General features: G+C 38.4%; 1 protein-coding gene across 1 annotated transcript in view; it reads right to left on the minus strand.

Moving 5' to 3' along the window:
- The window catches only part of LOC137133194 (transmembrane protein 163a-like), a 56585-nt gene that overhangs the window by 34282 nt on the left and 5069 nt on the right, over nt 1-17234 (minus strand). The gene's annotated exons all lie outside the window — the stretch shown is intronic.

Genomic DNA, 17234 nt, shown 5'->3' on the forward strand with positions numbered 1-17234 from the left:
AATGCATTTTTGGGGGGGAATTTATCCCACAGTGACTTGTGAGGATACCTACTCACTGCAAGCTCATCCACATTCAAACAGGGCAGCTGAAGATCAGTTTTACTGGTTCAAACAACTCTGCACTGTATCAACAGTTTCATCTTCCTTAAAAATGAATGATGTTTGAGTCACCATCAGCAACAACTTTCATTTATTTTGATTCTACGCTGTCATGTTTTATAGCCTTCCTCTCTAATTGTTGGGAGAGTTAACAGCCTGAGACAGGCAACAGATAAGAGTGGTCTGGTTTGGCTGTAAGCTGATCCTCTCGTTAATCTAAATATATGTAGGCAGTTTGGAATATGAGATTGGGTCATGTTTTTGCTTCAACAAATCTAAATGTTGAGGCATAAGGGACAAAATAAGTGAAACCTAGCTGCAGGTGGAGTGTAGCCTATTTCAGTCCTTTAATTCACACTTCTATAACTAGTTATGAGTAAAAGTACTACATAGTCAAGTATTATATAAATCTTTGTGACATATTCAGTACTTGCCAACTGCTACTGATTTCTAGTGCCAGGTGATGCCTCAATGTAATGTTGTAATGCTGTCTACAGCTCAGTGTAAGTACAGATTTTGATTACTTCTGTATCTAAACACATCATTTTCAAATTCCTGTTAGTCAGACAATCAAAATATTCACACATGCAAACTCAAACTCAGTGACAAATACTCTGTTGCGTCATGCCTGTGTACAGCTGTACAGTCCACGTATAGCTGGTCCTGGTCACAAGCTGCCCAAATCTTAGTCGAACACAACATGTAGGTCAGTACATACTGCATGTTGCTGGCATAACAAACCATAAACAGCATCCTAAGTCTCAGTGTCATATGATGTGTGGTGTGTTATGTTACATATGTATTAATTGCTTTTTATGAGGTGGGACCCTGCGAGACCCAATGCCACAGCCGTATATTGAAGCACAAGCATGGCTACAGCACCAGCATTATCCCAGTCAGCCACAAATGTTGCCATCAGCTTTGGCAGCAGCTGGTTACAGCCTATAATAACACAGCTACGTTTACCAGCTCTGCTATCCATCTAACTTTAATGAAACAAACTCAGTGCTGCACAGCTGAGGCTGGACCCAGTCTACTGCATAGTATTATCATATTCTAGGTGAGACTTTCACCCAGAATCAGAATGAATGCAAATGTTTAAAAAATGTTTGCAAGGTAATGCAAGTATTTTTTATTTTATTTTTATTTTTTTTTTGAGTTTCCAGGAAAATCTATGACCTTTAGGGGTTTTGACAATTTAAGGGTTGATCAATTTGCCCATCAGTGTGTTGTCTTTAAGGTTGCCTTTTCAACTTATAATAAAATCCTATTTTTGTTATTATTAGAACTCGATTGGGAATAAGAGCACAAATAAACAAATTAGTTAACAAGGTGTGTTCATGAATCACTCTTCCAGTGACAATCACAAGGAGTTTTGCTCCGCTCATGAAAATTGGAGTTAGATGTGATATCATACAGCATGTGCCTGTGCTGAGTGAGAGCTTATATACAGTTTGTGCTTTCAAGGCTACAGTCAGATGGGCACAACTGACAGATTGAATTTCATGTAAGATCATTTTACTGTTTTGTCGGGTTGAGTGATGGACAATCATATATTAGTTAGTTGAAAAATGTGACATGCACCGCACATCCTGTACAGGCCTATATTTATAACTGTCAAAGCATTCATACACAAATACACAACCACTGACATCCCACAACCACTTACATGAGATATCAGTGTCTTAGTGAAACCCATTCATTAAAACCTCCAGAGTAACTATTTTAAAAGGAAAAAAAACTGAGATTGTGAAAGAAAAATCCTTTTGTGGTTTATCAGTTCGAAATGTGTTTTTTTAAGCACATACTGTAAATAGTAGACAGGCACTAACAGGCTTAATCTGCAATAAGTAGTCTTGACTGTCTGGCTCAGATGTGGTTGAAAATGAGTGCAAATTAGTCTTCTGTCTCAAGTGTGCAAGCATGTGTGTCTGTGTGTGTTTGTGTGTGTGATATGATGTTCAAATTGCGGCAAAGATACAACGTAGAAAGCTTCCACCGTGAAAAAGAGCTGAAGGAGATGACGCATCACTCTTCCCTCACACAACCTGGACTTTGGCATAAATATAAGAAATTGCACAGAAGGACTAATTACTACTGACTGCCACACTTCCTGTCATTCCCGTTACCCACTCTGTCTGACTGCTTCTGTTTTATCTGTCTGCCTACAGAAAAGACATGAGACAATGCATGAGACTAAGTTAAAAGCAGAGGAGGTTTTGTTTTTAAACCAAAGAAACATCACTGGGTGTTGGATTTCTGTCTGCTCAGTACTCAGCAGGGGATACTATGCTTCCATGGTGGAAAACAAATAATCCCAGAACTGACAAAAACAATTTGGTTGAGTTTAGCTGGTGACATGTGTAGGTGGCCTTTACTATTTGAATTCCTTCCACCCCTGTATAACCACATCAAATACCAGTGTGAGTGTACACCACTGGTTTAAATGTGTTGAACAGTAATGAACACTGAGCTTGCAAACAGATTTATATGTCAGTCTGTAGCAGGTTCTTTCCCCTTAATGGAAATACAGTGGGATGGAAATTTAGAGGCGTATTGTGATTCAAAGGTAGATATTAGATCAATACGCAAGCCTTTGGATTATCCAGCTTAACAACAAATCAACAAATCTTTGCCGAGGTATGTTTGGTTATTGTATTCCCGAACTGCTGGTGAATGCTGAACCATCAGTGTGCACTTTAATTATTAAGAGAGAAAATAGCAGTGTCAAAACTCTTATCATTACTTCTGTAAATCCAGAACAGTTGAGCAGGGTACTGTCACTCTACACATATTCACTTTACTATCAGCTGCCACTTCTTTCTCTTGTTACTCTACTTGACTCCACAACCTGAAATTTCTTGCACCTTCCTTCTACTTACCCTCTTTCCCTTCTCCAGCATTTGTTCATGAGTTTACTTAAGCCTTAATTAGATAGTTAGATACAAATAGTGAGTTGCTGACTTCAGCTTAACCAATTATGCCTCATGGCTTTCTGATGGAATCATCCTGTGGAACCAAGATAAATTATATTCATATTCTTTCACTTCCTCGCGCCCTTATATCCTTCTGCAATCCTATTTACACTTCCCATCAGGCCCAGTAGTATAGGGCTCAATAATACACTCATGCATTAGTTGGAAAAATAGGCTTTCCCAGTCCCTTTCTCCCAGAGCCACACTGGCCAACATACAATCTGTTCTCAGGTAACAAATTGCAGCACACTGTACGAAAGCCCAGGACTCTACGTAATGGATCCATTGAAGAAAATCTGTTTACTATCGATCACAGTGGAACAAACTATTATGTGTTTAGTATGGGTGTCTTTGCCTGGTCTCCTGTGATCCCTCACCGCACGAGGCAGAAAAAGGTAAAGAGTTCATTACAAAGATTTCATACTCAAAATTTGAACATCTGAAGCTGGAATCATACCTCTGTGTACTGCATGCACGCAGGTTACATTCAGAAACATTTGCATATACTTGCAAGATGGATGTACAGGTGGGTGAGTGGGTGGGGGGGTCATGTTTAGCAACCCAGTAAACAAGGATTAGAAAAAAACAGGCAGTTCAGTGGTAAGTATCGTTACCCAGGCATAAACCAATCACCACACTAGTATTTTAAATAGAAAAGAACAGAACAACACAGTCAAGATGTGTTGCTATTTTCCAACCTCATCTCTAGCTGCTCCTTCAGCTTCTCCTTGTTTATTTGTGCTTCTTCCCTTTTCATGTACTTTAAACTGTCATTCCAACTCCCAACATCATAGTGTTGGACAATTAGCTCAAGTTATTGAGATTTGGCAGTTGTGCACGTCACGTGAAAAACATTTAACATGAACTTTTTTTGTCTTGAAATCGTTTTTCAGCCTCCTAAAGTCGGATTGCCTGCTCAGAAAATCTAGCTAACCTGAAATACCTTGACCTCAAAATCCAATATGGCTCCTATACTGTTATTATCATCATTATTATTATTATTATTATAATACTGCCATACTGTTCAACTTCTATCTGTGGGCTTGTCACTGCATTTGTATGTGCACAGTACAGCATAGGGCATTGTTATAAAACACTGGCTAACCTGGCTAGAACTGGTATTTTACAGCAACATGGCTGGTCAGCTGGAATGGGAACACGTTGTTTGTGACATGTTTCAAATCTTCCAATGCAGAATGCTTAGATAATTAAAAATAGCATTCAAAAAACTGTCCTCTCATATGTAGATAACATGCTCGAGAATAGCAATACGAATGGAGAAGGTCAGAATATATCAAATGTGGGGGACTTTCACACCACTGAATACCCAAAAACCGTTGTGTACCCCAGTCAAATTTATTTTATGTTACGTAAGATGGATTATCATTCTGGTGATACAGTGACTGTAATGTCAATGGACAATATCAGATCCAACAACTATCCTTGAATTTGAGACATTGAACAGCTCGACATGGAATGGGTAGAACATTACAACCACAATGTGTGACCAGCAAGGTGTATCTCTAATCCCTCAGAGGCATTCAACTGCGGATATTCTCTTATTTTATTTGTGTCTGATCACACCGCACCACTTTACTTCTGTGGTTCACCAGCGAAGAGTAAAAATAGTCAAGTGGTGCTAATGATGAAAGATGGTGTGAGGCTGCATAGAGTGGCTGTCCTATAATTATGCTGCTAGCAGCCAAGCAAACACACAGCTAGATCACTACCTAACTTAAATTCCACCACAAAATTCCGTGACAAATCAGCAGCAAGGTGAAGACAGAGAGAGAGAGACGCATTAAAGAAATGTTCACATCCATACAAAACAATAAAACAAGTAATGTATTTGTACTGTTCTTTCATATTTCCCATCCAACAGACATTTTGATATTGTCTTTTATCTTTACAGCATTTCTTTCACAATAAAAGGTTCAGAGACACAGATGGACAATAATGATCCAGCACTTTTAAAATTTTAATATGTGCTTTAAGCCTCCATTTTCGATATATGAAAATTGTTTTCTTAAAGTTACAGTGAGCTTGATAAGAACACTAAAATTAGCACGTTGTAGCTTTAAGAACAGACGATTAGTGTAGCATAACTAAAGTGAAGCAGAAAATCCACAGTGACTTCATCTTCAAAGCTGCAGCACGTGACTTTGCATGTTGGCAGCATGTTGATACTCATTCCCACAAATAGTGCATGTTTTCACGCATTGAGTTAATTATGTTTTTACACATCCTCTTCTGGTTTGAGTCAATAAACCTTATTAAACAACTTTTGTGTTTGCATTAATATTACAGCCTCAAGTACAACCTAAGCTGAAACCTGGACTGTAGGACTTGAATGACTGGAGCGGCAGACACAGAGTCACTCTGGCTCATTAACCACGTCAAAACCAGGACGCAGCACAGTTGTAGCATCTGACCGCCTGTCACAAACTACAGGTGGGATCAGAGAGTTAATGTAGTGTGAAACCTAAACAGAAACTAAAACGCCAAGCAGTAATGCTGAATTTGAAAGCATTCCCACGCAGCGTGTTACACTGTGTCTGTTTCACTCTTCATAATCACTGAAGCTGTGCAACAAAGCATATATGTCCACATGGTGTCCGTTAAACATCAAGGGTTCCCAGGGCGCTTCATGTGTAAGGAAACACACACACACACAAAGAAGAGAGAGACAGACAAAGAGAGACATAACCCAATGTTTTTCTCATACCATTTATAAACGTCAAATGCCCGCAAAGTGTCTTTTCTGCTTTCTCATTTTCTGCAAACTCACTTTATAATAGATCGTTAATCATTTGATAATGGCCTTGATCATTAATTCTATTTAAGATGTGCTTGTTGTGATCGAGCAAGTGATCAGGCGTAATCATTTATTTATAGGTACCAAAAGATACTTAATTTTTCATTGTAGCTTCAGCTCAAATGTACAGTATAAATCCGAAGATGTACATGAATAAACGGTCAAACATCCCAACATCTATCTATATTCTCAGTGAAGCATAGATCTAATTCATTCTAATCAAATTTGACAGCACAGATACGCAGCTATGTATTGGAATTTTTTTAGATTTGTCTAAAAGTTGTAGAGATTGTTATTATACTTTTTGAGTTGTAACTGTTTTGCAGTTAATGTGTTTGCAGTGTTTACTGACAAAATTATGTCTGATTAAGTTTCTTTAATCTCAGTGTCTTAAATAAAAAAGCAAAAGCACTTAAAAAACTAAATTTTTAAACTTTTAAATACATGCAAGTAAATAATAATAACAAGAAAACTACTGTATATAATTACTACACATAATTACTGCTCCAGGGCTGGACAGAATTCACTAATGGATGTAGAGGAATGACCAAGCCTAATGGAGAAAAAGAAAAATGGCTGTTCTAGTTAAAGGGGAAACACTAAGGCTATGATTTATAACTCTGACATTATCCTTTGCATTATAAAGCTTTCATAACTAGACGCACAGTACAAGGGCCTGAGAACAAACACACACACCAAAGCAAGCACGCAATGTTCACTTCACTCAATAGTGATTAAAATTAGACTGCAGCTAACATCATAAATTAATAAAATCCTTGAAACGGGAGTCAGTAGCATGAAGGGGGACGAGAGCTGATCTAAACCATGAACCTGTTTGTGTTGACTTCTAGCTCTCAGTTAAAATGTTTGCAAATGGGATTCTACAGCTTTAAGAAGTATATTCATATCTTCAACCTGCGTCATTCGCTGCCATGTGAGGATGGCCCTTCTATATATGTATGCCTATCTGAGCCTATCTATCCGTGTCTACGTGTGCGATTTGTCTGTGTCATATTGGTGCTGAACAAAAGGAGGGGAAATGAAAAGAAGCTGAAAGAAAGAAGCTGGTGTGAGAAACTGAGAGCGATGAAGACAACCTTACTGCAGCACGCAGGGGAGTTTCACAGTATGAATAGCTGGGGAACCATTTATTCCACAGAACCCATGTGATTATCACTCTATGTATGATGATCCCTACTGTATTTTAAATGCAAGAGCTGTAACGAAACTTTTCAGTGCAGATCACTCAAATGCCTTTAACATTTACAAGAGTGGACCTTCTCTAGTGTGAACAACAGCAATTTTCACTTTGATGTGAAAGCAAACACATTCGAATTTGTTTGCGATAAAGCTACGCAGTACATATTTTAACTCAACAGCCACACTCTGTCCCTGAGAAGTCAAAGTACACTTGTCCCCATTCTGTCAACAGTTCAGATACTATACAGTGATGCTCCATGCTGCTGCACAGACCTATTGTTTTTCATTACATTATTGCTAGTAAATGCTAAATACTGTCTCAGCACATAGCATCAAATCACGGGTTGCAAAAGTATTGTGCTGTTTATGACACAAGGCTTACAGACACTGACAAAAATCATTAACATACCAGTAAACAGCCAGTGTCTGGAGCCTCATTCTACTATTCACTATTATCCATTGTCTTCCATCGTTTAAGTGTACACTCTGGACTAATCAAAACTATCTGAGGAATGACAGGGGAGGCCACGAAAGCAAGTAAGTGGAAGAAACTATTTGAGTGAAGAGTCATCAGTGAGAAGAATATCTATCCAAAATAGGAATCAGGGCAAATTGTTATCTTCTAATCCCTATCTTTTAACACAATCATGGCTTTCTCTATTGACATCTGGACTTTGTAATTGAAAAGTACAACTGAATTAGATGTATAGTATATATAACTTCACTTAGTGTTTGTTAACCCATATTTAAAGGTCACCCTCAATTGTGTGTTTGCTGTTATAGGTTAACTGTTGATAACATTTAAACCTGCCCAGTTGAATTTTTTAATAATTAACCTCTGAGATTGAGATTGCATAAACAATTTAATGAGAATCAAATAAATGTAAAGTTGGCTGTTGATGAAAAGCAGAAAAGCTTTTTTGACTTCAGCTCCTATGCACTGTATTTCTTTAAGTCATGTCAGACGAGACCATGGCGCTGAACAACATATCTGGTAAGAGCAAATAATTAGTTAGGAGTATTCTTGTTGAATGTCTCAGTTTAAAACTGTTCAGGTTAAATAAGAACAGTTGAATCCTTATTGGCCAAACAACAGGCTGATAGGAAATAGAAATAACACCCCTATATTTTGAATTTCATAGGTAACTTTTTTTGTCCTTTGAGCTTATCCCTTAAGTTCAGGGTCATCACAGCGGATCATTAGTCCGCATGTTGATTGGGCACAGTTTTCATGTCGGATGCCCTTCCTGACACAACCCTCCAATGATGGGGATGGGCCGTTTGGGGTTCAGTGTCTTGCCCAGTGACACTTCGACATGTGGTCAGGAAGACGTGGCATGAACCTCCGACCCTATGGTCGGTGGGCAGCCACTTTACCCACTGAACCCCTGCCACCCCAATAAAGCAGTACTAACAGAACAAACTGCCATATTGTAATTTTTTTTCTCCATGTGGAAGAAACAGAAAGGCAATAAACTACTAACTTCTATTGAAAATGAAAGTGGCACATGCTGACAGTGGTGTGTCAAGTTATGCAATTGCAAATACAATCAGTCATTCAGCAGACACTTTTATCCAAAGCAACTTACAACTAAGCAACAGAGACTAGTGATAACTTGGGGCTTGAGTGTCTTGCTCAGGGAAACTTGCTTGTAGCCAGGAAGACCAGGAGTCAAAGCACTTACCCTGTGGTCCATGGACAACTGCTCTACCAACTGAGCTACAGCCATTATGCAATGGTCTGTTTGGTCAGATTGAAATTAAAAGCTGTTGATTACAGCTAATGACACACAATGACCATTTGAACCAGAAGATTAAATCCTATCTTATGATTAGAATGATCCAGAAATCACAAAACAATACACATCTGGACAGATTTATATCATCTGTGCCAAAACAAACCCAACATAACAGAAACATTAACAAGGCAAGATGACAAGTAGGCTAACAAAAATGCTGATAGCACAGTAGAAACAAGAAAGCAAACTATATCACTTTTTAAATCTGACAGCATTTTGCCTGCTACTACTTCCTGCAAGCACCTTGGTATTTAAGTGAAAATATAATGCACAGAGAGGGAAAACTAATAAATAAATGATTATGTTTTGGACCCTGCGACAAACATTAGGTGTTGGCGAGGGTGGGGTTGGGTATATGAGTAAGGTGGAGGACGAGAGGGAAGGAAATAGAAAATGGCAAGTAGAAACTAAATAGGCAGGTGGTCTGGGCAGATCGGAAGAAAGGAGAGAAATCATATGGGGACAAGGGGCTGTGGGAGTAAAACACAGACAGAAGTAGAATTGGAGCACAAGAAGGAGGGAGGAGAGAGACGGATATTGGTACGTCTGTGTTTCTGCAGCGACTGCTTAGATATGATGAATGGCCTGCAGATACCACTCTACAGCTGAATGCAAACATCTCCATTGTGTACACTCAGCCTTGTGTGATTCATCATTTGTTTTTTCCCTTGGCCATGTTATTCTTTTAGGTCCACAGTAGCAAATGAGAAAGTGGAAGCAGCAGGAGTCAGCGAATGCGTCTCTAATTACCACAAATGAATCCTGGTAATATTACAGCATTTATCAGAGTGTTGAAAACCATGACACAAAGAATTACTATCCAAAGACATGTTCTGTCTTAGATACAAGCGTGTTTATTCTTGTGTGGTTTATCCATATTCATAGGTAGCAAGCTATTGAAATCAATTCAAATTACATTTTATTTAATAGATAAGGTGGTGGTGTTATTCTCGTTTTTTTTTTTGGTGAAAACACCAAACCAAACAAAGCATTAGATGATCGCTCAGTATTTCACAAATCTTTAAGTCTGTTTTTTCTTCAGAAGACATTAGTCTTTAAATTTGGCCACATAATTCATACATAATGTTAGAAAATAGTAGCACAGTTCAGTGTTCAGCAAACTTCACATATATAGAAGCAAACTGTGTAGTTGTTGGGGAGTAATGTTAATCAGTAGATATTTAATGCCCATGCGAGCGAGTGACTCAAAACAACATTTTCAGCATCTACTGTATGTTCAAGGTAAACGTAGCCCTGAAGTAGCAGTGTGACTCACTGATGTACTGGTAACAGTTTATCAAGCTTAATGGGGTTTTGTGGCAGAAGAACAAGCTTTATCAGACTTTATCAGACAAACCAACAATATTTGTTTGTGGGATCAAGTAGTGTTAATACATTGTTGGTTTTGGTTTTGTCATATGTTCCTAAGGGCAAAATAAAACCAACAATATAAAAGCATACTGTAAAATGTTTGGTAAAAAAACCCACTATTGAGATAATATGAGTTACATGCAGGTCTCCTTGATTCCTGCTGTGCTGTATAGAATTTGAATTCACACAAATAAATTACCACTGTTTAAAAGTGCCCCGTGGACGTTTCCTGATATATATGTTCAAAGTATTTTTCAGAAATATAAAATAATTTGTCAGTATAAAGATTAATATTATGTGTAAGACTGCAAAAAAGCCAACAAGAATTTCTGCCTCATGGTTGTACGCCCGCCATGAAGCATGCATGTCTGTCCAGACTCCTAATTCCTCCATGAGGCCAGCTTATTGTCCTACTGGACAAAATATACGTTCCTATACAACTAAACTGCAAACGGGATTACGTTTTTAAATGAATGAAACTGTACTTTGTTTAGGAAAAGGGAGCTGCCAGGAGGCATTTACAGAGGGTGGTGGGTGTATAATGCACAGGACTGTTAAGCCAATGACCAAGTTCAGTTCCTGAGTCTGGTTAGGTTTGACTTTAGGGTTGGAGCAAGATCGTGGATGTTTTCCAAAGCGAGGAAACACGTTTTTTGTAAACAACTGGTAAATTTTTCTCTATTACACCGGTCGTCAATCACCCTCCGACCCTGAGCAGCTCCTGTACCTGCCTAATCACAACCATGCTTCAATGCTTTCATAACACTGTAGTCAAACAAACTGGACATTGTACTGCAGGACCGCGTATTACAGCAGAAAAGGAAACCAGATATTTTGCTGGAAGATCAGATATTTGGGCAGACAAAAATATGTTGTCTGGTAACATTTCATTGATATCTTCAGTATCAACATATTTTCAACTCACCATTTTTGTGTTACATGACAACATATTGTCATTATGTTCGCAGGAAAGGTAATGTAGTTGAATTTACGTTTTCCAGAAAAATGTAATCGCATTTTCAGTTTAGTTGTGTATGAACGTAATTTTTAGGAGACAGGGTTGAATATAAGGTTCACAAGAACAGGATGGATGTTAGGGTACAATGACCTTGAACTTCAAGCACAACTTGATACAACTTTAAGTTATATCACATTTATAAAAAAGCTAGAAGAGGAAGTGACAGAAGCTCCAAAATTAAATCAGTTCATCATTGAGTCCAATTGGAAATTTGTGCCAGATAGGATAAAATTCCCTTTAGGCTTTCCTGTTATATTGCATTGACAAGAATGCGGCAATGACATCACAGTCACCTTGATCTTTGATGTTTTACTACCAAAATACCATAAATTCATTCATTGTCCAACTGGACATTTGTGCCAAATTTGAAGAAATCCTCTCAATGCGTTGCTGAGATATCATGTTCACAACAATGGGACAGGCTAACAAAATGGGACAATCCAAAAACAAAATGCCTAATGGTGGTCACAGTTTTGGGGACGGACAAAACTGCTAAATAAAAAAAGACTGAACATAACCAAAAAATCCCCTACAAGGTCCTCGTGAGCTGTGTGAATTTTTAGTTTCAACTGTAAACACTGCAATATCAACTTTTAGTTCTTAATTCTACTGCTTTGTTTGGTTAAAATAATTGCATCAGCAGGGACGTGTAGGGAGCTACAGCCACTGAACTGAGACTTCAAGTGAACGGAGAGGACCAGAGTTTCACATGTGACAGCAATTTAGCGGGTCGACAAGTCAAACAAGGGTTTAACTGTGCCCTGCTCACTATGTGCCAAACATGCAGTTTTTGTGTAAAAGTTGTATGAGTTTCGTAGACTCCCCACTTCAGCTCCTCCTTTCTCCAGCTACAGAGTCATGGCACAAATAGATATCTATAAAGTGATGGTTTATTTATAACTGTGTTTGGCTTTTACTTTATGTATCTGGGTTAAATCACTGTAATTACAGCTCTACTGCAGAGACAGAAAGAACAAGAAAACAAACAAGAAACAGAAAAAGGGAGAGAAGCCTCGCTGAAGTTTCTGCTTCCTGTCTTTCTTTCATTCTTTTTCGCTTCTTTTTGTTTCTTCCTTTTACCCTGTAATGCTTTATAATTTCTCTAAACAATCTCTCACCTAATTCACATTTTTCCCTCTCCTCCTGTCTTACTATAACTTTTGCTACTTTTTCTTTTACAGCCAGTTTCTCCCTCTTTTACGTTCCCCTATGTCCACCCTGCTATAACTTCTTGTTCCTTCTTTTCCAAAATCTTCACCACTTGACTTTTTCTCTATTTCTCCTTTTCTCTCACTCTTATTCTCCCTTTTAGTACAATCTTAGCTTTTTCTGGCTCAGACATTAAATGGTTTTGTTGGCAATGCCGCAGATGGATCGTGTGGCAGCCTATTAGTCCACAGGCCAGCTCCTGTTCCTAAGGCCTGAAAAGCAATTTATAAATCATCCTTGGTGTGCAGGCCGAATACTAAGCAGCATTTCCTGTGACTGCTTAGTAAGCACAATGCATCAGATAAATACAACGCATAGACCCCCTAATACCTGATAATGAAACTATATCTATTCTGTTACTTACACACCTGAGTATCAATCAGAAATATACAAGGCTGAAAAAGCAGAGCACAGATCAAAAAGCCAACATGGCGTCCGACCTTGGCACCCATACGGGTCTCTTGTTCCGTCTTTTTAATACAACCCACAAAAACAATTGTTGAAATATTGGTGTTAAATAGGAAGGAAGTTGATATTGCACCCTTTTGTCATCAAGTCCCAAAATGGTGAATGCAATTTCTGACAATTATGCCAATATTGTGGCTAGTTTCAGAGTATTTTTCATCCTAAAACCTAAAAAATGCAAGATTAAAACTGTGGAAACACTAATTTGGTTTGGGTTAGATACCATAATCCATGGTTAGGCTGGGGCATTAAATAAAGATGGTTAGGATTAGTAAAGGTCTAAATATTACATGATGGTTCACTGCATCTTTCACAAAACAGTAACACATGTCTGTTGGTTGTTTTGCCTGCTGGAAAAAAATGACCAACAGGAGGACAGTCTGTCTAATACAAACACATTTGACAACCTGAAAACATCCTATAAGGGTCAACACCTATGCAGCTTCACCTGCCATACTGACCACTTCAACAAGCAAGTGTGACATCATGTTGTGGGTTTGGTTTATTTGTCTGTCAAGCTTCTGACAAATTTGTCTAAATATGGCTTTAAATGATGTTAGATAGTTTAAAGCTGATGTCCCCTTCAATCCCTCTTGACGTGTGGTCTGTCTGCTTCACTCTCTGAGCATGATTGTCTGATAAAGCATCTAAGATTTGTACCACTTTTACAGAGAGTGAAAAAAGACAGCTTCTCAATAGTCGGTCGTAAACTAACACAGAGCAGCCGTTCATTACAGAGACACTCAGGAGTCCATTCAGCTGAAAGTACAGCAGAAGGGCGGATTGAACCCTTATTTTAAAGTACTGCTTAAGGTCTCAGAACGGCAGAGGGTGTTCGCAGTCTTTCTTAGAGAGAGAAAAATGGGAGAAGAAAAAGAAAAGATGGGGAAAGGAAGAGGAGAATGCTGGAAAGGTTAGGAGAAACAGAATGAAAGATATATATATATATATATATATAAAATAAAGAGGACCTTGACTTTTAACCTACAATATTGAAACATGTCCACTAAAGGAAAAGTCAAAAAAATCTTGCCTTTGCCCATTAAGAGTAGGGTTGTAGAAACATATAGGGAAGACACACAGAGAAGAGGTGGAGATGGAGGGTAAGAATATGAGCTTACAAGAGATACAAGATAAAAGGCAAAGGATGGCAAGAGAGAGAGAAAGTAGGGCAGAGATGGGAGGAAACGACACGCTGGTGTTGTTTAAAGTTGAGCCATCACAACCACTAAATCCCAGACGCTGCCTGCCAGGACTCATCCTGCTTTGTCCCCCGACACCACTGCACCTTTCAGAGCTTCACTCCCCACCTCCACATCCATCTGTCCCTCCCTCTAAGTTGTCTCTTCTTCAGCACACAGCCTCTCTGCCTGTTTTTTTTTCCAGCTCTCTCTGCACTGTGATGACGGAAGAATACGGAAGCATCACATTCATTTGTTCCTTTCCTAACGCAGTGCCCTCGACCCTCTGGAGTTGTGGCTGGTGAAGGAGAGCTTGTCTACACTGCACCTACCCACCCCCTCTCGTTCTTTACTTTTTGTAGCTCTCTTTTTTCAGTGGTTCTTAATTTTGTGGGTCATCATGTTCTTCTGTTTAAGTGTCTGTTCACTGTGGAACAATCCAAAAAAGTATTCATCATGCCTCATTTGTGTGTGGTCCATCCCATTCTTTACCTCATTGACCTGCTTTCACCTAAAGAAAAGGAGAAACCTGAACTATGGTTTAGCGGTTTAAGTTATGAAAAATAAACCTTTGATGATTCCTTTATAAATGGACCCAATTAGCATAAACATCGTCATAACTATTTGTTCCTGCCTATGTCGTATTATAGCTGCAATAAATGATTTTTAAAAACTTGGCAGACTTGAAAACAATCTGCGAACATGCACATGTAAGGTTTCACTGTTTAATATAAAGTGTAGTGTGGCACATAACCTTCTTACACTCAGTTACAACCAGAGAAATGTAATTCCAATGTTTATTCTGCTCTATTTTGGTCAACACCAATTTCTGTGTCTTAAAGCGTTGCTCTGTGATATTGGGTTGTTGCTAAGTTTGTCTGTGTTTTAAATGGGATTTTAGAGAATTGTTGCTGAAAGCAGTTATCTACAGAGAAAACAGCCTATAGCCTCTTTCACACATGCACTGGAATCCGGAAATTATCCGGACGTTCCCGACATTTTTCTGACTTTGACCTGCGGGCCCCCCAGTACAATGTCTGTATTCTATGAGTCAGCTTGTCAGGAGGGTTGAAAGCAACGATTGACAAAGTTTCTATTATTCAACTGTCACATTACCAGATGTGCATCATCACATGTGACAGCAAGTTAATGTTGCTAAGTGTATATGATCCCAACAACAGAAACTTCTCACTGGACTCGAAATGCCAAATGCTACAGTATGTTATACAATTGGGTGCAAAAGTTATTTAGAAATGTCAATGTAATTATTGCACATTCAACTAATACACATATTATTTGATCAGAAGTTAATTTATTTTAATTTTGAATACATTTATGAAGAGGCATGTAAACTATTGCACGCAACAGAAGGTGTATAAAAAGGTGAAGAAGCCAGGCAGCTGCAGCAAAAAAATCTAATAAAAATAAGACAGCACATCAGTGATAAGACAAAAGGTTTAAATACATTAGGGCTCATCACGACTTGACGCTGATGCTTAGGATGACAGAACAACATCACCCTTTGCACCACAAACACTGTTATATGTCAGCCATCCTGTATGTCATCAGACAAAGTATTGCTACATGCTTTCACAACACTGAAAGTATCACTGAGGCACAACAGTCTGAAGAAGCTCCACATATGCATCATCAGGCACCAAATGAAAAAAGAAGCGATTTTTTTGCTTTGAAGTTTTAAAGTAAAATGTAATATCTGCATCTTCATCACCCAAAAAGGAAGCATGAAATCACTGGAAGAAATATTAAGGCCATTAGCCTACAAATATCCAGCTAAGACACTGAATGTGTCTGATACTTGTAGCCTTTGTCCTGTTGTCCTTTTGTTAGTTACAATACATAACCATTGTTAGTTCCGTGTATAATAACTAATGAAGTGAATCCATCACGTAGTATATTTACCTCAAGGAATCACTGGATTGGTCACTTAAATGGTTGGGAGCCATTGAAATATGAAATTGTTTCACATTGAAAAAAATAAAAATTTCAAGTTTAGATTAATTGCCCATTTAAAAGCAGGAGCATTAGTACATAAACCCGCGTGCTGAATCATCTGCCAAGTAATTAGGGAGCTCTGTGAACTAGCTACACGACTGTGAGCTAAAGGACAAGCCTAAGGCAGCTCTCTGTGAATTTTAATGTGAGGCTGCAGAGTTTATTGCTCATTAAGGCTTCTACCTGTTAGGGAAACAACACAGCTTCATCCATTGTTTGTTATCTGACACTTCCTCACATGCAGTTCTCTGCTGCATCACTCCAACAAACATGGCTGACAGAACACAACTGATCCCCAACAGTGCTTCTTTGGGTTACTATATTGTCAGCACCAAAAGAAACTTGCTGAATAAAAAGTATAAAAATGCAGCCCTGCTTTGCCAGAGAACAACAGTGCTCTTGCTTTTCCTGTCTGCACTTCTTTTCTTTTACAATGAGTTGTCATGAGTTCTCTATTTGCCTTTCTGGACAGCTGACTTTCTTACAAAGCCAGTGTGGCTAAAAGGCACATGGTCTTTGTCGTCATGCTGCTCTAAAAGTGTGTATAATTTGTTTAAAGAACACCGAATGCAAATTTGTGACAGATTATGTGTGCAAGGCTGACATTTAGTTTTCCTCACTTTCATAACTGCCTATAAAAGACCTTTTATAAATGATACGTAGTTGGACACAGTGAAAGAATGCATTGAAAATGTATCTTCAAAGCAATGTAATCTATGAAACCAGTTAGCTTGGTGATTGTAGCTTGGTCCCTTTGTATTTGTGAGATGAACATTTATTATTTAAACTCTGTCCAGTCTCCTCAGAAAGGCTCAAATTACAACCTAATTCAATCCGGCATAAACATTTAAATTAAACAGATCTTCTGTTGAATTCCATTTAAATGTATCGTTTAACCTCGCAAATTATGAACAATAAATATGAATAATAGTAATAGTTTTTCACCTTTGTAGAACAATGTAACTGCATCTTTTCCTGCCACTCACTAAAAACCTCAGTTGTCTCACAAAAGCTGTAGTGTGACATTTTGTAAGTCAACAAGGGGATGAGACAAAAAAAAAATCTAATTTTTACTGAATAAGGCTCTGA

This window comes from Channa argus, chromosome 9 (assembly GCF_033026475.1).
Source record: "Channa argus isolate prfri chromosome 9, Channa argus male v1.0, whole genome shotgun sequence".
In the NCBI taxonomy this organism is placed as follows: Eukaryota; Metazoa; Chordata; class Actinopteri; order Anabantiformes; family Channidae; genus Channa; species Channa argus.